Consider the following 17,824-nt stretch of genomic DNA (forward strand, 5'->3'; position numbering starts at 1 on the left):
GCTAGTGACAACTCTGTTTCTACGAGGGGTTCACCATGCGGTACATGACAGAGCAGATTCCCAAGGGTGGGTGAGAGGGGAGAATAATGCGACCATTGCTCGTTTGTCGGTGATCGATACAGAGCCAACATGCCGGGTCTTTAGCAGACATCTGACGGTTATTGTAAACAAGCCGGATTGACTCATGATTTAACCCACCTGTGGGCGCTGATAAGGACCTCCTTGGCCAAGTTCAATCCAGTGTTTGTACTAAGCTTAAATGAACTGAGCACCTCAAATTATTATTTTTCTTATAAATGAACCTCCTCATATGAAAGGTTCATAATAGTGTGCCATTGGGCGGGCGGGGGTTGGGGTGAGAATTATTACCTATGGGGGAATGTTGTGACCTCTCATCCGTATAGTGGGATCCATCTCCTCCACACAGTGCTGCATTTTCTTTTTACCGGGGTCAGTGGACATGTAGTCTGTGGATGTGACTACATCTCCATTCACTTGAATGGACAGTGCTTAAATGACAAGTGCCACAGCCACTGTATAGACATCCATAGAAACTGGCCATTACTTCACACTGTGGAGTAGAAGGATATGTGACTTTTGCTGGATTGAAAAAGGAGCAATCAAAGTCTATTGTTTATGGATAGCGTGTGGGGTTGGCGGCACTTTGTGCTCCACTCTGGAGGTAGGATGATCTGGCAATAGGGGTGACAAGAGAAAAATAGGGAAGCCCTGAAGAGCCGCATGCCTGGTCCCCAGCGAGAGGGACAATGCTATACTGCTTGGAACTCCATACGGGCTTACCAGCCACTACTGGCCAGCATACTCAACTGGCCGGCCATCTGACACCACTGAGTGTGCTTTTGTTTTCTTACTTCACTGTGTCTGTCCCAGAAGTCAGAAAGTGCCCACAATTTATCCCCATGTTACAGCTTCACATTTGAGCAGGATGTGATGTGTCACCAGATCAGTCCTTCTATGGACTTGTCAGAAAAATATGATCAAACAAGGCTCACTTTTACAATACTTCTAAAGCCTGGGGAAGAGACGAATTTAGGGTCTAGCTCAGGTGAGGAAGAATGAGTGCTAGCAGTAGACACTTACATACTGTCCAACTTTTTGAAATAAGGGAGCGGGATATTCTTAGGACAGGCCCCTGCAAGGCAAGAGTGCTATCCACTTGACTACATCACTGTGCTGCCCCAGTAGTTCTGTACATCGGTCATAAAAGATGGACAAATTAAGAGTGACAAATTGTCTCTCCCTCCAAAGAGGTACAGTGAGAGCTATGCCTGTGTCACATCACCTGACACTCCAAATACTATTTTTGGTTGCGTTATGTGCACATCATCACGCAACTCTATATATGCAACTTTCAGTGTGAAACTGGCCTCTGCCTAAAGTTACTCGGCCACGGCACTCCAACAAAGACTGCCTCAGCCCAGAATCTAGCATGAATCCAACGTGTTTACAGGGTTGCACGGCATCTGCTACAGATTTGGCCTGCCGATTCTTTTAGCGATGCCTGACCAAATTGCTCTACCCACTCCCCACCCAGAGGAAGTCTTTCCGTCATGTGTCCCTACCCCATAGCAACAGAAGAGTCACTAGCCTGAAGGCTAAAGACGCATCTGTACAGCGATGGCAATGCACTGTCACTTGAAAGGATCGAGTACCAATCCCTGCTGGGCGACAGAAGTGCCTCTTTGTACGAGGATTAAAGGGTGCCATTCTTTTGAGCAATTACAGAATCAGATAAAAACCCATTTCTTTTCTCAGAATAGCTCCCAACTGTTCCTGTTTTGTAGGGAGTCCCTGTTTGGAAACCAAATCACTCTGTCCCTTTTTCTTCCTAATGTGTCCCTCTTTCAGGGCTGATGTACAGATTTTTGTAAAAATAGGTATTTTCTACTGAAAAATGTGTTTCATTGCCTCCAAACTTTACGGAGACAGCCATATTTATTTATAAATACAAGTTGGGAAGTATATCTCAGACCTATGAGGACAGTGGCGTAGCTAAGGAGCTGTGGGCCCCGATGCAAGTTTTACATTGGGGCCCCCCAAGCCCTCTATACATAACAATTGATACGGTGCACCAAAACCTGCTAATGGCAACTACAGTGTCAGAGGTGCAAGAAGGGGATGGGGAGCAGCTTGTTAATGATTACCACTATTCATAACATCTTTTTTTTTTTAAACCAAAAATTCGTTTATTGGCATATTTTCAAAGGTCACAGTGAAAAGATTAGTGTAGTACATCAGCATTAGATACAATGTCAATTCTGCTGCACAACATGGGAGAAAAGATACAGGTATGGTGTTGAATATACATTTACAGCTAATAGGAACGGACATAGATACATGAACATTATTTATACAGTGCCTTCGGGGTATATCATGTAGGATATTGTTCTCCACAATTAAGGATAGATTAAATAACCACTTTAGCACACCTAATTCCCAGAGGATTCATAACATCTTTAGAAGTGATTATTATGAGCACAGGACCAATAGAGAGCTAATAATGTAGTTGAGGGAGGGCCCTTCGGGGCCCCTCTGGCCCAAGGGCCCCGATGCGGTCGCTACCTCTGCACCCCCTATTGCTACGCCCCTGTATGAGGATGTGCATACGTACTGTGCTTATTTTTTAGTTTCCTGGGAGAAAATCATTGGAAAAATATTGTCATTCTATTTTACCCCCAATACATTCCTTGTCGTTACAGAAAAACTACATTCGTTTTAGCCAGATTCGCTACAACAGAATATATCACATTCCAAAAACATACGGATAAGTTAATTGGCTCCCCCTAAAAAATTGGCCCTAGACTACAGTACTTACACTACATAATATAGACATATGGCAATGGTAGGGATTAGATTGTGAGCTCCTTTGAGGGACAGTTAGTGACAAGATATATATATATATATATACACACTGTACAGCGCTGCGTAATATGTCGGCGCTATATAAATACCAAATAATAATAATAATAATATCAGACAATTACAAAGTACTGTAAACACTGTGTGCATAGTGGCATCGTGTCATCCAGCTGCTTGCTAATAAAGTTGTCTCGAACAAAACAAAAAAAAACAGGCATCATCGTTTGCAAATCTGGGGCAGCAAAGGAAGAGGCGGGATGTGGGAGGGTCATGTGATTAATGGCGGAACGCGGTTTTAGCACGACTGAGATGAGAGAGAAAATCCGGAACCGGAAGCGTTAATTAACTACTCCAAGAAAGGCGTAGAAATCGGAATCGTTGGCGAGAGGGGTGTGTAAGAGCTTGTGTGTGGCGGGAGGCCTTGGGGGCTCATCCTGCGAGTAAATGCGCTAATTTTCAAAGCCGGGTCATGGCCTCTGCCAGCTGAGGAGGAGCCTCTTCCCGCTGGTGGCCTGCTGTCCCTAGGCCTTCCTCAGCCATCTGTAAAGGTCGGGTTCTGTGTGTAGACCGGGCACCAGTCCTCTCCTCCGGCCAGCCACAGTGCGGCACAACTCGAGAACCGCGCATGGCTGATGTACAGGCCATACTTGCTGCATAGGAGCTGTGCTGTAGCAATATAGCTGAAGCAATAGGATTGATTTACTAAGGTGGGCTTAGACAAATTCCATGTATAGCTGGTGCTTATCATTTGAGGTTTTTTCTTTGATTGATTGACATTAGATTCGAGTTGGCTCCTGCTGGCTGCTGTATTGGACAAACTGGCTCCTGATTTTCTTATGAGTGTATTGGTACTAGTTTAGTTGTTGGGATCAAGTGGGAAATTGCATAGATCAATGGCCGCTTCCTGCTTGCAGTAAATGGGTTGATTCCACTAATTTGTAAAGCCTCATACACATGGTACAATTTGCCATCAGATCAACCTGTGATCTGATAAGAAATTTCATCATGGATAGATGTCCAAATTGTTTCCAATCTATTTTGCGTTAAGTATCCAAAATCGATTGCAAAATTGATCTTGGACTGGTTGGAAATGATCTTGTAGATCTGTCAATCTGATGGAAAATTGTACTGTGTGGACTCAGGTTAAAGGGACCCTGAGCAGTAACTAGAACAAAAAATTTAACTTACCTCGGGACTCCTCCAGCCCATCGTAGGCTGCAAGGTCCCCCGGGCTCCTCTGTGTCCCTCCAGTGGCTCCCGTTATCGGCGACAGCCATGGCCTGGTGTCGGACGACTCTTCGTCCTTATGCCGGCCGCTACGCGTCATCACTCTGGCCGGCCTGACAGGACTGCGCATGCACGGGTTAGAGGTAGAAAACTGTGCATGCGCAGATCTCGCGCTGGCTGCCGTAATGACAGAGCGTGAACATCCAGGAAGAGTCACCTGACCTGGGTGTCGCCGGTAATGGGAGCTGCCGGAGGGACACGGAGAGGACGCCAGGGGACCTTGTGGCCTACGATGGGCTGGAGGAGGCCCAAGGTAAGTGACATTTTTTTTATTCTAGATACTGTTCAGGGTCACGTTAAAGAATGAGGAACCCAAGGGAAGACACTAATGCTAAGATTGTACACTAGGATCCTCACCTTTTGGTCACTGGTTTACTTTCACGGCAATTGCTTTGACTGCTATCTCTGCTTCCCCAAGCATACTAAACTAGTTTGGTTGGTGGTGTGAATAGTGTTTCCTGCTGTGTCCCCTATTTCTTGCTAATTAGTGGTTGCGATCATATTGACATGAGCAGGAAGTTGACATCCATGGATCCCCTCAACTAGACTAGCGTTCGTTTATATGCTACTACGCTAAAGGTGGCCTTACACACATACGCTTCTGCCCAATGTGGCAAACATCAATCCCTATCTAAAGGTGGGTACACACGTCAGATAAAAGTCTTTGGAAAATGAAAGATCACAGACCAATTTTACCCCCTTTCATGTAGTATGAGAGCCATACTCTACACAGTCTATTCTATGGAGCTGAACTCCCCATCATATAAAAATCTTTGCAAGATGCTGGACACAAAGATGCTGTACACATGCAACAGATCAGTATCTGCAAAAGATCAATCCCTGCAAAAGATCCATTCCTACAAAATGCATTCTAAAGGCCCATACACACGTCGGATTTTTCTGAACGACGGGTCGTTTGAACGTCCCGTCCTTCAGTCGTTCGCACGCGGAATCAGACGTGTGTACAGACTATATCTGCAGTCTGATATCTGCAGATCTTATATACACCTTGTTTAACAGACAATTATCTGTAGATCAGATCCACCAGGTTGGATCTTCAGATCGGCAGATAATTGTCTGATCTGCAGATGAATGTCCATTAAACAAGGTGTGTATGGGATCTGCAGATGTCAGACTATAGGCCCATACACACGTCGGATTTTTCTGAACGACCCGTCGTTTGAACGTCCCGTCCTTCAGTCGTTCGCACGCGGAATCCGACGTGTGTACGGACTATCGTTCGCGTGATAAGACTGGTTAACCAGTCTTATCACCCGAACGATAGTCTGTACACACGTCGGATTTGGCGTGCGAACGACTGAACGACGGAACGTTCAAACGACGGGTCGTTCAGAAAAATCCGACGTGTGTATGGGCCTATAGTCTGACATCTGCAGATCCCATACACACCTTGTTTAATGGACATTCATCTGCAGATCAGACAATTATCTGCCGATCTGAAGATCCAACCTGGTGGATCTGATCTACAGATAATTGTCTGTTAAACAAGGTGTATATGAGATCTGCAGATATCACACTATGAATGCATTTTGCAGGAATGGATCTTTTGCAGGAACAGATCTTTTGCAGATACTGAGCTGTTGCATGTGTACAGCATCTGTGTGTGCAGTATCTTGCAAAGATTTTATCTGATGGGGAGTGCAGCTCAATAGAATAGACTGTGTAGAGTATGGCTGTCATACTACATGAAAGGGGGTAAAATTGGTCCGTGATCTTTCATTTTCCAAAGACTTTTATCTGACGTGTGTACCCACCCTTAATCTAAACGGAGAGGGATCGATTCTCCCCCTAAGCTGCTCACAGATTTTCAATAGATTTCATCTTCAAATCTGCTCATTCCCTGTTATGTCCTTTTTGCCAAAATTTACTAACATTTTTATTTTATTTTTTTTTTCCCAATAATCATTGGAAACTATGATCGACTCAGTTGTTTCACAGATTACTGGCAGATTTATTCATAGGGGTCGATTCTACCAGTCAAAATTGTGTGTATGGCCAGCTTAAAGTGAACCTGAGATGACGTAAAAATTACTTTCTCCCAGTTTTTTTTTTTCCCTACTATGGCTATCATTCATAAAGGTGCAGTCGGTAGTGCGGGAAAACACCGTTCTTCTCCGCAACCGGTACTTAAGACTTCTGGGTGGTCATTCATAAAGAAGTTGCCTGTTGCGATACAAGTGCGGAGGTTTTCTGGAGGAAGCTGGCGGTAGCATGGCGGAAGACATGCGGAAAGATAAAAGCTGCCCGATTCTCTCCGTGCGCTCCTCTGTCTGATGCTGCTTGGGAGGACCGTCCCATTCATTTACACGTATTCCGCCCGCCTATCGCTACTGTCGAGCAAGCAGTATTTTCCTTCTGCATACCGCTTGCTCTAATCTTTATGAATGGACGTGTTTGTAACTTTTTCTAGATATCTAGAAAAACTCCGCACAAGGCGGAAATGTATCGCTCTGTCAGCTTTTCATGCGGAAAGAGCCTTTATGAATGGGGATTTTGCAGAGTGGTCGGTAAAGTCACCGGTATTAAGCATTTCCGCATGCGGAAATGCTTTATGAATGATAGCCTATGTCTGTCAAGCAATAGTGAGTCTTGCTTTCGTTGTCTGTCGGTCTAGAGGGTGCCTGCATTTTCTGAATAAATCGTGCAGGAGCTGAAAAGCGTCCACTTTTGAGACAAAGATGCGTTAAAGTACCCCTGAATCAGGGAAGAACCCATTGATTGAAACCCATGGGGAGCTAGATTACTTCTGTTGGTTTCCCGTTCCTGGTCCTCTTAGCTCCGCAGCCTCCTGGAAGTTCTGAGAATTGCAGATTGATTTTGAACTGTACAGGCACGAGTTGAATGTTCTTGTGGACGAGCGATTTGCTTTTGCTATGCTCACTCTGTAACTTGTGCCTGCCAAGGGGGGACCTTCCTGGTTTTAGTATTTGCTTGGAGAATTGCATTGAATAGGATGGTGGGAAGACACCCCCAGTGCCAGGACATTAAGTGGTACTATAGCCCACCATAGGCTTCATTCATTTTTATTTGTCTCCAGTTTAGGGGTACTTTCAAAACACATGTCTGAATGGTCTTATAGATACTATTAATTGATGCTATTAATTTAGTCAGTATGGTTCTGTCTGTAGTGTGAACCTAGCATTATTTCCCTGAGTGTAAAATTACGTGGAGAGTAGTGACCATGTTGTATTGCTTGATTTGTAAGTTTTTGGCAGAAATCTGTTAAAAATCAGTTGTCCTCTTTCTACTAACAAATACAGTACCCACCGCGTTCTGTCATTCAAAATGGTGCTTCCTGACCAGCTTTCTATTGACATTTTCTTTTTAATTTTATGGTATCGATCATTGGACTGTACCCACAGTACATTATGAATTAGTTGAATATAAGCATAAAATCAGATTGACCAATCTAATTCATAATGTACTGTGGGTACAGTCCAATGATCGATACCATAAAATTCAGCCATCAGCCATATACCGGCTGTGTCCTGCACCCAAATGTCTACCGCGCTGATTGCATATGTACGCAAATCATCACCCACATAATGGTTGCAAACTTAACAACGATACAAGCTTTAGGGAAAAAAAAAATCCAATCCTGGTTTGTTGAATTTAGCCATGTACTATTTTTCGTTCCGACAAATTAGACTTAGTTGAATATAAGCATAAAATCAGATTGACCAATCTAAGTCTAATTTGTCGGAACGAAAAATAGTACATGGCTAAATTCAACAAACCAGGATTGGATTTTTTTTTTCCCCCTAAAGCTTGTATCGTTGTTAAGTTTGCAACCATTATGTGGGTGATGATTTGCGTACATATGCAATCAGCGCGGTAGACATTTGGGTGCAGGACACAGCCGGTATATGGCTGATCCTATGAACTATGTGCTGCTATGGTTCCAGTAAAATGACCACAGGTTACTGCCCTCCTGTCGATTTTAAAATGAGCCTAAAGCTACGTACACATGCTGTAATAAATTCGGCCAAGGCGACAGCCTAGGGCAGTGTTCTCCCCAGGGCCAATTAGGTGGGCGGGCTGCCCGGCTGTTTTGAATCCCCGCCCAGGTGCTACCCAAGGTCCGCCCATATGTACACAGCACTGCTCTGCCATTGCGTTATGTGCTGCCCTCTGCTTGCTTGCACAGAGTGGGTCTTCCCCTACATAGCCATCCCTAGTTCCGTCTGTGCTGCCGTCCGTATAATCAGACCTCCAGATTGGCAGCCCGCAGGGATGAAAGAGGGGAACGATGTGCGGTGACGCGCCATAGACTTCAAATACAGGAAGTGACATCACTGGTCACGTTCCGTATTTGAAGTCTGGCACGTCACCGCACATCGTTCTCCTCTCTCCTCCCTGCGGGCTGCCGATCTGGAGGTCTGATTATGCAGACGGATGGGCAGCGCAGCCGGAACTAGGGATGGCTATGTAGAGGGAGACCAGCACCGTGCAAGTGAGCGGAGTGCAGCACATATCAACACAATGGCAGAGCGGTCATCTTGTCACGTGATGCCAAGCCACTGCCCTCTGTGCTCATGGATCCCCTACTTCACAATCATGCAATGCCACCATGGGGAAGAAAAGGGACAGCACCTGGGCTGAGGCTGTCCGCTTAGTAAGTGCCACTTCCTCACTCCCAGCAGGCCGCTGCATAGCTGGACACAGGCTTGGTTGTCATGCCAGATTTGGGCTGCAGACAGTGTAAGAAGCCAGAGGCTCTCTTCTGCATACATGATGCACCATGTACACGTAGCCTGCACTTCATTCATGTATTCTGGTACAGTTATACGTGCAACACTTGGGAATAATGTAAGACCAGTCAGTACACCATTTATACCTTAATTATGCAAGCACACATGGTGCAAAACTATTTATTTTGTCTGGCCAGCAAGAATCTCCTCAATTATGTTCACCTGCATCGTTTGGAAATTATTTATTTATATAACACTGGCATTTTACACAGTGCTTTACTGAGTACACTGCATTAATTACTGGTTAGCAGTACATCAATTACCTGGGGGAGGGGGTGGTGGGGTTACCTTTACCTCGGGGGGGGGGCCCGTGTCTCTTAAACTGGCCCTGCACATATCAGTGTGTGTGGGTTCCAGTGCAGCCAACTAAACTGCAAATGGGTAACAGTGAGCCTGGCTTCACTTCATACGAATCCTACTGCTAGATGGTGCTTAAAGAGGAACTGACCTTAACTTTTAACTATAGCTCATAGATAAATATAACAATAAATATAGGTGTTTTTAAAATATTTTTTTAAAAACGTATTAAAAAAGAAGTTATGATAATAAAGAACCTGTAGCCACTCCCCCCAAGCTTCTGTTGCCGCGGCATGGCCCCATCATGCACTGTGTGCTCTTTCACTGGCCGATACTTGCTCTGTGTGCAGTCTTCTGACATCTCGCGATGCTTCCTCCTGAAGCATCACCTGATGTCACGCTCTGCTGCTGGTGGCTAATTGTCCCCAACTGTCTCTGCTCAACATGACAGCGCTTGCCCGATCTGCTGCCCTGGCCCAGAATCAGGGTCGCATGACAGCACTGCCTCTCTGTATTTGTTTGTGTGTCATTCCCCAGCGACTGGAGGGGGGAGGGGCGGTGTACACTCCTCTCCTGTCGGTCCACAGTAAAAATGTGCTCACTCAAGCAGAGCAGCTTATGCTGCTTTCTCCCTGGGCTGGAGTGGACAGACATGGCAGAGGGAAAAGCCTGGATACCGCAGCTTCAGCCTTTCAGATAGTGTGTGATGCACTTTCCTCCCTCCTCAAGTTCAAAGGCTGAGGCTGCCGGTGGTAAAGTGTTTTTTTTTTCTTTGAACTGTCTGTGTCCAGAGCTAGCTATGGAGGAGGGGCGAGGGGGTTGACAGAGTGTGTGACATTTTGTGTGTGTCTGTGCCAGACAGAGAAGGCATGTATGTACACTATATGTGTGTGTGTGTGTGTGACAGTGTCTGTGTGCCAAAGAGAGAAAGTGTGTGTGTGTACAGTTTTTGTATGTGTGTACCAGTGTGAGTGTCCAATATGTGTTTGTGTGCAGCATGTATATGAGTGTTCCAGAGTGTGTATGTGTGTGTCAAAAAGAGTGTGTGTGCTTTGTACAGTTTGTGTGTGTCCACAATGTGTGTTTGAGTCTGTGTGCACAGCATGTGTATGTGTGTCTGTCCACAGTGTGTGTATATGTGCGCCAGAGTGTTTGCGTGTCTGTATGTGTACAGTGTGTGTGTGTGTGTGTGTGTATATATGTACCAGAATGTGTGTCTGAGTGACCACAATGTGAGTGCCAGTGTGTGTGTGCGCCTCTGTGTGTCCATTATGTGTATGTGTCAGAGCATATGCTTGTGTTTTTTGTTTTTGTATAAAGTCATGCTTTCCGGGAATTGGGGAGGGTATTGCTGGGGCTGATTGGCATAAGTGCCGTTGGGGGGGGGGGGGGGGGAGGTAGTCTGTATAAGAGGTAGGTTTTATGGGAGGAGAGGGGGATGTCTTGTCTAGGCTGCAAGTGGACTTTTTATAGGGTGGTGTGAAAGACCTTCCCTGCTAGATAGAAAAAAGTTTCACTTACCTGGAGCTTCCCCCAGCCCCCTGCAGACGTCCTGCACTGTCTCAAACCGATCCTCCAGTCCCCCGCAGGCAGCTAGTTTCGTTTTGGGGCCAGTGTGCCTGCATGGCTCTGGTCATGCACATACTTGATTGTGCTCCCGCCGCCTTGACCATGTGTGTGATGTCATACGTGCGCTCGTACTAGGAAACTACGTAGGGTGTGCGTGTATGGCCAGGGGAAAGCGGAGGGACAAGCGGAGGCCTGGGACAGGTAATGTATTGTTACACTGGGCACATACTTTGTTAGGAGGGGTGTTGCCAGGGCTATTACAGTATTTATAAAGTGCCGATATATTACGCAGTGCTGTACAGAGTATATTGTCACTAACTGTCCCCCAGAAGGGCTAATCACAATCTAATCCCTACCATAGTCATATGTCTCTGTGTGTATTGTGTAGCGCATATATATGGTTTTGGGATGTGGGAGGAAATCAAAGTGCCCGGAGGAAACCCATATAGACACAGGGAAACATACAAACTCCATGCAGATAGAGCCCTGGCTGGAATTTGAACCGGGGACCCAGTGCTACAAGACGAGCGCTAACTACTATGCCTCTGTGCTGCCCCAAATCCTGGCTTACAAATCTTATGGCGTTGGTTTTTGTTGCAATATGTGGCGGTAGTTAGTGCATTTTTTAATTCATTGTAAGTTGCTAGGTCTCGTGTGGGAGATAACTTGCATTTGATAACTGGTTTAGATATGTGCATTGTGTAAAGCTGGCCATACATCTGGAAACTTGGCAGTCAATCGACCATCTGATTCCACTATTATAACCGAATAAAGATTGGTGCCACCAAGAGCATGCCCAATTGACGATGCAACCAATTTTGTGTTACTTGTATCGATCAGATATGCTGGAAGATGTAGGGCCAACAAGCTCAATCTGGTGCACAGCAGAAATGTAGTGGGATATTGTAATGACAAACACGACGGAACCCCCGGGGATGGCTCCCCCTCTCCTAGTGTAAAATGTGCCCAGTGCGGTATACTGACAGTAGAGGACTACAGAGAATAGACAAAATACAGAGAAGAAAAATGACAGGCTTGAAAACACAGACAGTCATAGACAGGCGCAGCCAGATAACATCACTGTAACTGTACACTATCACAGGCTAATTTGCATACTGATTGGAGAAAGGAGCTGCTTGAGGAAGGAGGGGCTGGAGGAAGTAGAAATAAACTGAATGGCACTGTAAACCTGCCAACCAACATATGGCTCCACACTGCACTAAAATGCAGTAACAGAAATTAGGACAACTAAAAGGTGTATTACAGCAAACATATATTTTTATTTATTACAGTATCAAATTTTAAGGTCAGTTCCCGTTTAAGCTGGCTAGTACATTTTGCTACTTTTTGTCATATCCATCTTTCTTGAAGATCCTTTCACTTTCTTGCTGCTGGGGTTGAGGGTTATTGCAGATAGTGTACAGGGGTCAGTTCCATACTAATTTAGTATAATCCTGACCCCTGTACATTATCTGCAATACCCCTTGACCCCAGCAGCAAATAACATCTATATGAAATAGAATCTATATGGAATAAAAAAAAAAACCCACCCGGCTACTTTTTCATGCCACCCGGCTGGAAAAAAAATTCTAGGGAGAACACTGTAGGGGGTGTGTCACCGGAATATTGTTTGTATGTACATGTGTTCCACAAGCTGGGTGTTCAAATCACCTTGACCCAGAGTATTTTTTTTTTCCCCTGCCTGCTGGAACATGCTTCAATTTGAGCCATGTTGCCCCTTCTCCATAGAAACAGATGTAATGCATGTGTTCACCGCTCATTCCCCCGCAGTGCTGCCAACAGCATTGAACACAAACCTGATGGGTGACACTAATGGCTGATGTGTACCTACTCTTTTGGGAATCAGGGCCAGTGCACACCAAAAACTGCTAGCGTATCTTTGAGTGATTCTAGGCATGTGCAGAGCGATTTTTCTACACATGCCTAGCGTTTTTTGGAGCGTTTTGGTGTAGCAGATTTTATTTCTTGTTTTATAGTAGAGCTGTAACTGAACAGCTTCTGTAACAAAAACGCGTGGAAAATTGCTCTGATCAATTGCTTTTCTGAGCGATTTTCCACTTTCCAATACTTAACATTGAGGCAGAATTGCCTCAGAAATCCGCAAAAATGCTGCAGGACCCGAGTTTGTGTTTGGGGAAAAAATGAATCTCTCTGGTGTGCACCATCCCATTGAAATACATTAGCCAAGCGGTTTTCAAACCGCAAGCATTTTTAAAGAATGCTCAGAATTGTTCTTGGGGCTTGAATCACTAAACCGCGATAACTCCTATCACGGCTGCGCTTGCGTTTTCGCGTGAAATTTGGTGCGTAATTGAAAATTTTCTCGTGCTATTACGTGCAAAAATTTGTGATTGCGCACGAAAACGCTAGCGTACACGTGATATGAGTTATCACGGTTTAGTGAATCAAGCCCTTGGTGTGCATCAGCCCTTAGTTTGTGTTATGTCCATCTCATGCTGCACCCAAAAGTTCTCAATGCAGGTGCTGCCTGTGTGTGCAGCTGTAACCAGCGATTTTTGTAACTCCTTTTTTTTAATTTTGCTTTCACAGTGAGACGTTACAGGCGCACGTTAGTGCAGCCTGTAATGCAGCCCAACTCACAGTAATGAAAAATCAATGGGGTGGGAAAAATCAGTGCCCATGTTGCGTTTAAATTGTAACGCTGCATGTTATTTAAAGGTGCAGCATGCTGTGCGTTCTACGTTAGACTGTTTGCATATGCTCCATATTGTTTGTTTTATTTTGAGGGGAGAGTCCGCTATTGTTAAACACATGACTAATTAAAGAGACTCTGAAGCGAGAATAAATCTCGCTTTAGAGCTCATACTTAGCAGGGGCACGTGTGCCCCTGCTAAACTGCCGCTAAACGGGGGTCCCTTCACCCCCAAACCCACCCCTCCTAGACTTGGTCGTAGTCTTGGTCGTAAATATTCCCTTCCTGGAGGCAGGGCTAACGGCTGCAGCCCTGCCTCCAGTCGCGTCTATCAGACGCGCATCGCCGCCTCTCCCCCGCCCCTCTCAGTGAAGGAAGACTGAGGGGCGGGGGAGAGGCAGAGATACGCGTCTGACAGACGCGCGTGGGGCAGGGCTGCAGCGGTTAGCCCTGCCCCAACCAGGACGCGCTCCCCTGCATTACGGAGGCGATTTGGGGGATCAGGGACCCCCGTTAAGCTGCGGGATAGCTGCGTTTTTAGCAGGGGCACGCATGCCCCTGCTAACTATGAGGTCTGAAGCGAGATTCATTCTCGCTTCAGACTCTCTTTAATATTCACTACACTGCCCTGTAGTGATGGGAAGTTCGGCTCTATTCATTGAATCGATTCATTGGAAAGAGCCGGACTTCCCATCACTAGGTTTAATCCTGCTGCTCTGAATCGATTCTGAACAGTAGAGATAGGAAGAGCCGGACTTCCCATCACTTCTGCTGTGTTTTCTTCCTGGAGCGGCCGCTGATTGGCTGGCAGGACCATGTGATGCGGAGTGTTCCGATCACGTGGTCCCCGCAAGGTATGAGACAAAAGGCGCACCAACAGCCGCACAGCTAGGCTCACTCTGGCGTCCACCTCCAACACCACCAGGCATTGCGTTAGGGGCAAATTATGCGACCATAACGTCCCTTAAAATGCAACGTCCTGGTGGGAAAGAGGCCTCAAGCTGTTGTCAGAACATGGTGTACTTTTGTTTTTGTGCTTGCCTGTGGTAGTTCAGTACTAGGCGTTAACTTTAGCAGAGCCTTTGAGTACACATTCTCTACAGTTCTCTGCCACTGCTGCTACTTGTGGCCACCTCGACTTAAAATGGATCTTGTGTACAGATGTCCCATAAACTTCTTAAGATCTAGAATGCCATCTTTAAACAGTAAATGCATGTTTCCACTGAGCTCCTGTGTCCATTTTCAAAATATATTTACCTGTACATTGGCTGATGTGAATTGGCTTCCATATCACTTTGCACATGCACTGTTATGGGGATTTAGATCCACCCTGAGGGAAATCTGTTGCATGCCTCGTATTTTTTTTTTCTCTTCTCCCGCACAAAATTCATATGCAGGTATTGATACACGGCTGTGATTCCGCATCCATAATCACGTGTGGAAAACTGCCATGATTTGCGGCTAGTGGATATAGGCCCTAACCTGCTGTAGCAAAGAGAGGTGCCTGTACAGCATCTGTCTCCTGAGCTGATACCTGAGGAGGATTATGACCTAAAACAGATTCTTGCCTATGAAGTTGGCTTCCTATTTCTTCCTCCAGACCATGGTTACTGCCCAGGACCCTCTGGAAGTTTGCAGCAGTGTTCCCCACTGTGCACGGACGCTGTGCTGCACCTTCTCGAGCACTGCTGCGCCTGTACAGTAGCGCTGAGCCCCTAGTGGATCAGTGGCTCCAGCTTACCGTGCAGGTGTGACCATGTTTGTATACGGTAAGGAGCGCGGGCACTCTAATATTTATCTGATAAGCTCTTGCCTGATATGATTTGGAGGAAATTCAAAATCTGCCTCTGGTACATGCATGCAGCTAATCTTGTCAGATCTGACATCTGATAAGCTTGGTCAGGGTCTATGGCTAAACGTATTAAGGCAGAGGATCAGCAGGACAGCCAGGCAAGTGGTATTGCTTAAAAGGAAATGAATATGGCATCCTCCATATCCCCCTCAGTTCAGTTGACCTTTAAGACCCAGTTCACACTGGCTTAAAAAAACTGATCCTAACGGAGGTGTTAATCAATAGGATCCGTTCACATTGCTCCTTTAGAATGGACAGCAAGTTTGAGGTGGGAGTGATTTCTCTGGATCGACTGATGCATTGCTAACGGAACGGATGAGAAACTGATACCTTTTTTTTGGAGACTGATCTCTCTGGGTGGGTGAAATTTATTTATTTATTTTTTTAATCCTGCAGTGTGAACTGGCCCTAAGTCCCGATCCCTTCAAGTGACAACCATGGCGTTTGTATTCGCACCTTCGTCAGCTCTATACATTCTTTGATTTGTATAGAATCTGCAGTCCCTGAAATTGCACTTCCTCCTTTCTTGCACTGTGAGGCTTTCACATGTACATAGATGCCTTTTAAAGGGGCTCTTTCACGAAAAAAGTAGGCAGTTAAAAAATGTGACAGATGACAGGTTTTGGGCCAGTCCATCTTTTTAAGGGGGATTCTCAGGGCTTTCTTTGTTTTCAACAGCATTTCCTGAACAACAGTTTAACTGCCAAAATAGCAAGATACCAGCCGGCCTCCCTCCCTAATCACTTGCACACTATTACAGTGTTCTCCCCAGAAATATTTTGTAGCCGGGTGGCACGAAAAAGTAGCCGGTTGGGGAAGTAAGGTCACGCTGGGTGCTGCTGGAGAGGGAGGGTCACACTAGATGGGGAGATTTCTAGATCGTGCTGGTTTGGGGGAAAGGGGGGAATAACTTGTTTGAGAAACAAAAATCACATTGCGAGCGCTTCCAAAATGCTGTATATGTATGATATTTTCATACAAATTGCAACTGTAGTGTAAATGCTACCACAGGGCAACTTTGTCATAGTACCTCTGTTTGCTGGCATTCGGTAAAGCTCTGGACATTCCCTGAAAAGTGTTAATGGGGCCTTATTGCCATAGCACCCATCATCACATATATGACCAGACATCATTAACCACTCCCAGCATGCAATGTATGTGACTCCTGCTGCTGTATAGGAGCAGAAGAGTGCTGACTAAAATCACACAGGCAGGTGACAATCATGGTGAGAACTCCAGAGAAGACTGTAAAAACCATGCTACAATGATTTAGTATTCTGGCTTAACTGGATGGCTGTAAATCTTCTGTTCAACCTAAAACTAACTGCTGAGCAAAGATAAGTTAAACATGCTGTACTGAACGGTTTGCCATTCATTTGCCCATACTGGAAGCTGGATATCTCAGTGATTTAACTGAACACTTGAGGGTCAGTTTGTGATGAAGTGCAGGAACACAGTAGGCAGAGTGAATGCAGCACCAGGTTCAGGTTACAGATCCTGTAAACAGCTTGTTATCTGTATTATCAGTAGAAAAAAGGAAATGTGTTGATCAGCCAGTATTTGAGGTTTCTGGACATTGCAGGGAAAGGAGAGTGTCTGTGCACTGTAGTAGCTGGGGAGATCAGGTGACTCACCAAAAGGAAAGCAATAGAGCTGCACATTCTATTCTGTGCCTGAAGTCTGGACTGCAGCTGAAAGCTTCCGCGGTCTGACTCATTTCTGCTCTGTGCTAGGAGCTTTCCCCGCCCCTCCACGCTGCTGATAGGAAGGAGCTGAGGAGGAGGGCGGAGATTCTAGGAGGAGGAGGGCTAGTGATTCAAAACTCTGTGCAGAGGAATGAATCGAAACTCTGTGCAGAGGAATGATTCAAAACTGTGCAGAGAAATGATTCAAAACTCCGTGCAGAGGAATGAGTCTCTGCTTTAGATTGAGCCTAATCACAGCAGCCGGGCGGGAACAGAGACCCAGGTGGGCGCTCCGCCCGGCTAATAGGCTCTGGGGAGAACACTGCTATTATGTCAGTTAAAATTTGCAACTTGTTCAGGAAATGCTGTTGAAAACAAAGAAAGCCCTGAGAATCCCCCTTAAAAAGATGGACTGGCCCAAAACCTGTCATCTGTCACATTTTTTAACTGCCTACTTTTTTCGTGAAAGAACTCCTTTAAGCCAATTTGCTACCCCTTTTTCCTGGTGTAATATCTTTGCACCCCCAGGCCTAGTTCCTATTCTTGAGGCCCGTACATACTGTACGATCATCTTGAGGTACATTCTTCCAGTCTTGGTTGACAAATGTTACCACCTCCATATAGTATGAGCGCTTACCAACACAATCTATTCATAATATTTAAATCTTTTGGCTTTCATACTACAGTACATGGAAGAGGTAATATCGGCAAGTCTGATTTGGATGTATACTAAAAAATAATCGCTTGAGATTACATTTCTGGTACCTTTTCTGAGTGTGTACAATGGCTCTGTGTGGGTTATTTTTTT

General features: G+C 45.5%; 1 protein-coding gene across 4 annotated transcripts in view; it reads left to right on the plus strand.

Annotated features, from left to right (window-relative positions):
• Positions 1–3,135: 3,135 nt before the first annotated feature.
• The window catches only part of WDR33 (WD repeat domain 33), a 162,433-nt gene continuing 147,744 nt past the window's right edge, over positions 3,136–17,824 (plus strand). For 3 of the 4 annotated variants that reach the window (XM_068280575.1, XM_068280578.1, XM_068280577.1), the window contains exon 1: positions 3,136–3,270. The gene's annotated coding sequence lies outside the window, so the exon portion shown is untranslated. The other variant, XM_068280576.1, reaches the window with a different exon arrangement.

The sequence above is a fragment of the Hyperolius riggenbachi genome, chromosome 4, assembly GCF_040937935.1.
Source record: "Hyperolius riggenbachi isolate aHypRig1 chromosome 4, aHypRig1.pri, whole genome shotgun sequence".
Lineage (NCBI taxonomy): Eukaryota > Metazoa > Chordata > Amphibia > Anura > Hyperoliidae > Hyperolius > Hyperolius riggenbachi.